Source organism: Tiliqua scincoides, chromosome 1, assembly GCF_035046505.1.
Source record: "Tiliqua scincoides isolate rTilSci1 chromosome 1, rTilSci1.hap2, whole genome shotgun sequence".
Classification (NCBI taxonomy): domain Eukaryota; kingdom Metazoa; phylum Chordata; class Lepidosauria; order Squamata; family Scincidae; genus Tiliqua; species Tiliqua scincoides.
Window position 1 is genome coordinate 153,569,540 of NC_089821.1, and position 6,117 is coordinate 153,575,656.

At 42.2% G+C, this 6,117-nt stretch overlaps 1 pseudogene; it reads left to right on the forward strand.

The window, feature by feature from the left end:
- The first annotated feature begins 5,507 nt into the window (after nucleotides 1–5,507).
- On the forward strand, nucleotides 5,508–5,627 carry LOC136638018 (5S ribosomal RNA; annotated as a pseudogene).
- The last annotated feature ends 490 nt before the right edge of the window (nucleotides 5,628–6,117 follow it).

The following is a 6,117-nucleotide window of genomic DNA, read 5'->3' on the forward strand; positions in this document are numbered from 1 at the left end:
GGAACTGTCCAAACCCATAGGTGCTTTTCAAATACTTAAACAGCCCTGTGTATCTATAGAATTACTTCTTGGGTATGAGTTAATAACATTCAAGGAGGCAAAGATTAAATGGTTGCTTCTAGTTAAATATTCCCTGAGGGATAGAATTTGATAGCTGGGGGGTGGGAGTAATGAATTACCATTAACTTTCAACTTTTGCTAATAATACTTTGACGTGCTAGTATGTAGTTAATTAGCAAATGCAGCTCATCTTTAATGAAAGATTACAAAATTGGGGATAGCTTTAGAATGCTAAATGGGGTTTTCTTTTTCTTCTTTGCCATTCTCTGGAAAAGCCATTAAAATAATTATTTTAAGGTAACCTGGTTATCCGTTCCAAGCCCACCATCTACTTAAACCATTGCAAGACAAAACGTTAAATGTCATTTTGAGGGAGTGACTTACCAGCACCTCAACTAAGATTGGTGATGCCTAGGGGTAACTTATGAGCACAACCGACTAAGACTGGTGATGCCTAGGTTAGCGAAAACATTAAAACAAGACATTTGTTCCAGATTTTTCCCACCCATAGAGAGAAGGGAGGTTTGGAGAAGCACCACACACACCTGCATTATAAGGAATACCCTCTCCGTCAGCACTTACCCTGCATCATCCAGCAGCCCGCTCTTTCCCAGGTCTTGCATGTGTTCACAGAAGAGGCACACAGTACTGGGGACAGAGCAAGAGCAGACTTTGAATGCTGTACACTGAGGTGTAGTGTGGCCATGTTTTATCTTCATAGGCATGAGCTCAGAACCCTGGAAGGGGGAATCCAGCTGTCAGAGCCATTTTGACCAGAAAAATCACATAAGAAAGAACTAAATATTCTCTCCCACCAGTAGTATTCCCAGAGGACAGGGAACCATCTTTTCATCTGTTTTGCTGTGGAAACTCTTTTATGAAGTTTAACAACAACAACGATAATAATAATATATGGGTTGTGTTTGATGAATAGTTTTCTTTAAAATGTTACGATGATGACCTGTGTTCACTGTATACTGAAAAAAAAGTAGAGAAACAGATTTTTTTAAAAAAACAAAACATGTGCCTACCAGTAACATTTAGTTTAGTCCTTTTCTTCGATGAGACCAATGAAACTTGAACATGTTTAGCTTTGGCTGAATCATACCTATTGAGGTTTGGCCTTATGAATCCGCAAACCAATTATGCCACAAAAATAGATGTATTATTTAAGAGAAGTTAAGCTCTTGGTGTAAAAGTGATGTGCTTATACACAATCTACATTTTTCGTATCATAGTCATTCGGCAATGTTATCCTTTTGTACAGGGAAATGTATCTATATTTGATATTTGCTATCTAGTGTACCCAGCTGCCTGAAGACTGATCTAAGTGGCTGTCCCTACTGGCTAAGATGAAAGGCAGAAAGTGGTTTTGTTTTTTTCAATATTTGATACGTGCTTCGATTTATGACCCCTGGGGACATATGAATCTAGCATGACTGTTGCTAAGCCACTTTCTCTCTTGATTGTGTGACACTGAATAATATTTGATCTGTATGCAAGATGGAAAACTGGTTTTAATACTGCTATGGGTAACGCATATGCTGAGATGGTCAACTGAAGGCTGGGTTTTTTGGCTAAGGTATTGAGAAACCGAAAGGAGCATTAACCCCAAAACAATCCCCAGTTCACTTTTTTAGCCTGTGTTTTAACACAGCAGTTTTCCTCTGTGGATCTGGTCCCAAGAGACTTATGGACCATTCAACTGGCAATCCCAGCAACTCAGTAGAGCACCTCCACTCCTCATGAAAGCCATTTTGCAATCACCTCCAAATTGTTGAAGTCCGTCCGTCCCCGTCCCCCCCCATTTACAACATCTACAAATGCGGCTGTGAAATGAGGGTGGTGATGGTTAGTACTCCTATTCTGCTTTACATTTTGGGATTTGCCTCATTGATTTCTGGACATAGTTAAGGGCTGATCTTGTTACATTTAAGCATTCTGATGAAGTTCCCCAAAAGAATTCTCACACCATGACCAAGCCCTCTGTGACTTTACATTTTGGAAGAAAAACACATTTCCTATGCCTGCGTCATCAAAGACTTCACTCATAATGCAGAATAATGACATATTATCATTAAACAGCCGTTTGCTGAGTCACATGCAACTACCACGGAACCATAGCAGTGACAGAGGAATTTGCAAACCTTATTTCAGCGTGCATGTTGGGACAAGATAATTGCCGGCAATTTCACATGGGGATCAATATTCTCTGACAACAGAAGAAACAGATCTCATTTATACCCGAAGCCTTTGAAAAGACATCTTTAAAACCCATCACAAACAGGTTGATAACTTCCTCTAGAAAACCAAGAGCAAACTGTGCCAAATGTAAATGAAGCACACTTAAGTGTCTCTTCTTAACGTATGATTTATCTGCTGAAGGAAATATTACCACATAAACAGAAATCCCTTGAAAATCCACAATAAGGATTAGTCTAACAGGTTTATGCGACTACAGACACACTTGCGCTCTGGCGCATGGGATGCTTCTTCAGAGGCAACTCTTTTTTAGTTTTTTCTCCAAGAATGCCAGCACTGAATCCTAACAAACAGCCACCAGTGCAGTTATGTTCTGCGCAAAGCAGGGATAAAATTAGGGATAAAATTAGGGATGGGCAAACTGCCAATCATTAACAAGAAAAGGAGAGGGAGGAATAGAGGGGAAATGTTCATTTACCATTCTCCAAATCCCAAAAGTGGAGAAGTAGGGAAGGGGGAGGAACCCTCCCTCTTCCCCCCTCCCTCACAGATTCTCTTCTATAGCTGCCACTGTTGTTGAAGAAGGTATGGAGAAGGAAGAGGGAAAGTAGTTCGTACAGCTCTCAGTGCTCAAATTAATTCTTGGAGTGAAGCATTGTCTTCTCTCCTTTTGGGGAGGAGATTTTTCCAATAATTTCTTTTTCCAAACTTGAGCCTAGTTGTCCAATATCTCTAATGTATACTGTCAGAAAAAAAGTAAATCACCATTATAAAACTTATGAATTTAGACTCATTCCTGAAACTTTAAGTTGAATTGTATACAAAGTTTTTCTGTGCATTTATGAACACTCAAATCCTTTTATCATATTATCACTTTAAAGCCTTGAATCATTGTTTATAAATTGTCGTTATGAATTGCATTACCAAAAAAAAAAAGAATTTGGGAACTACATTACCAAAGGAAAGAAAGATTAGGGGGCCTGGGTTGCTTAATGCATGATTCAGACAATGGTGAGGATTTTTAAATGCATGCATTCCAAGGGCAGAGTTCTGCACATAATGACAGCACAGTCCAATCCTTGTGATATGTTGGTTGGATGAGGGTGGGATGGTTCCTGTATCCCCTTGTGCTGGTAGAGAATGAAAAAAACCTGGAGTTTTTACCCAAAGTGTCCTTCCCACCCCACCCCACCCCACCCTACACATATATCTCATTCTCCCATTCACCTCTGCAATATAGTAAAATAGTTCTTGGCAAACAATCTTCCCTATACCAGATACAGCCATCTGCCCCGCTCAGACTACCCATGGCAAGCCTGCATTGTGCAGAAAAGAGTGGAGGCGCCATACACTGGTGAAGGCAAAAAGGAGCAGAGCTCACCCCAAAATTGGGTAACTTGAGGGTGACTCCAGTGTATTGTGGCACAGCAGGATCAGGCTGTACGGTTCTGTCAAAATCTGCAGCACTTTTAAAGAGCTTAAGGGCCCAATCCTATCCAATTTTCCAGCGCCAGTGCAGCCGTGCCAATGGGGTGTACACTGCATCCTTTGGTGGGGAGGCAGTCATGGCGGCCTCCTCAAAGTATGGGAACATTTTTTCCCTTACCTTGGGGCTGCATTGAGGTTGCACCGGTGCTGGAAAGTTGGATAGAATTGGGTTCTAAGAGCCCAATCCTATGCATGTCAACTCAGAAGCAAGTTCCATTATAATCAATGGGGCTTACTCCCAGGTAAGTGTGGCTAGGATTGCAACCATAGTGTGGTTAGACTGCACCTTTAGTATTCACTATATCTATATCTTTTTTTTAATTGTTTAACTTGCAAACAATCTGCAGATAAACATCTTGTAGGTGTCAATATATTGAGGGGGAGTAAAAGACTTGTGTGATAAAATGTATGATACAGTCAAAGGAACAGACTAATTGGCGTATTTACATTTTGCATATGGTTTTATGTCAAAAGATGTGTTACTCGGGTGTAGTGTTCCTAATTATTTGTGTAGACAGAGGAAGCAGCCACTAAGCATATAAATTCTGATGGACAGTGTGGCTCCATTTCATTATTGTTCAGTCTCAGAAATCCTTGAAATACATCTTATTACCGCTTTTACTTCCTGCTATCTCCATATTTTTTTCCCCTTCATTCACACGTCTACATTTCATAACATGTTTGTATTTCCCTTGATTTTGGTCTATTCACCTCCCTTCCACATGTCTAGACCTGCATATCCCCCTGGGCTCCTCTTTCCCACCATGTTCAATTAACACTTTTCAAATAAGAAGCATTTTTGCAGTAATTGATAGGAGGCATCTTAGCAGCGGATACGAGAGCAAGTGTGAACACAGCAGCCTCCAGATGCCTTCCCTGTCAGTTACAAATTTGAAAAGTCCAGTGTAGAAAGAATAAAATAAAATCGCAACTATTCCCATTTGTCTGCCTTCCTCTGCATCTTTAGGCTTAATGCTGGGGTCCTCTTTTGCTTTCCAACATTTTCACCAATGACGTGCTTTGGCCTCAACTCTTCAGGAGTTCCCACTGTTGAAACGGCTCATCGGAGAAGTTGGCAGGTATCCACACTCCCCACCCCACAGAACCGGCAATATAAAATTGTTCCAGAACACTGTGGCAAATGGCAGGGACTGTCACTTTTCCTACAATACCCTTATATTAGGGACACAGTGTTACTAGGAGTGTTTTTGAAACACATGTTGCATGCACATGGGGGGGAATCTATTGGGTGTGCAGGGACGAAGTGCAGAGGTTCATGGCACAACCCAATGGATTGTCATGAAATGAGGAAGGAAGTAAAGTTAAAGGTGAAACAACAGGTAATTCTTATCATGGGGTAACGATACAGCAATAGGGAAGGGGTATCAAAAATAAAATGTAACACAATGCAGACAACCATCCCTCATGCAACTGGGCCCTGAATGGCAGGGTTTCTAGACAGAAAAAAGGAGAATCTATACAAGGAAAAGGAGGCACACAGAGGAGGGGATGAAAGATGGAGGAGTGAGATGCAGAGACATCTGGAGGGTTAATCAAGGGAAACAAGGTTTTCTAGCGGGGGGAGGGGGGAAAGGAGGAGGAACAGGGGAAGAAATGGGAAAGCACCAAATTTCTAGCCATGGCATCTTTGGTTCCTGCAGCATGAACTGGGGCAAAAATTGAGCCCCTTAACAGGCCATGAAGACATGTCACTCACTAGTGAGGAAGCTTGCCTCTCCGACCATGTGTTTCTTGTAACCTGCAGCAACTGCTACCCTGCACATGCCCGATCTCGTCTGATCTCGGAAGCTAAGCAGGGTCAGGCCTGGTTAGTACTTGGATGGGAGACCGCTTGGGAATACCGGGTGATGTAGGCTTATACCATAGTCTTTCGAGACTGAAGGTCGCCAACCATGACCATGTGTTTCTTCCAAACCAGCATCGCAGGTGCTCAAACGTATGCCCCGTCACATAACTGACCTACTGGGTGGTTTAAGAGATTGTTGTGATGGTTAAGGGAGCCTGTCTGAAAAGGAGATCTGGACTGGGGTTATTTGGTAGGCCTCCCCCTTATCTGGTAAATGCAGAGCAAAGACTAGACTGCTACATACCACACTGAGATGTACTGACCCCTGACACTAGCCTTGCACCCATAAATACAGGTGTTACGTCCAGATGGTGATGCATGTCAGTGATATCGCTCAGCAATGGGAGGGAGGGTTATTTTCATGGCTGACATGTCCGATCCACTCACTCCTTGCTCACAGCTTTTCCCACACCTGACAAATACATTTGTTCATTGGCCCAAAAACTCCAACCGCAACCTCATGCTCCTTCCAGACCAGTGTGGCACTAAACAGCTGCTTC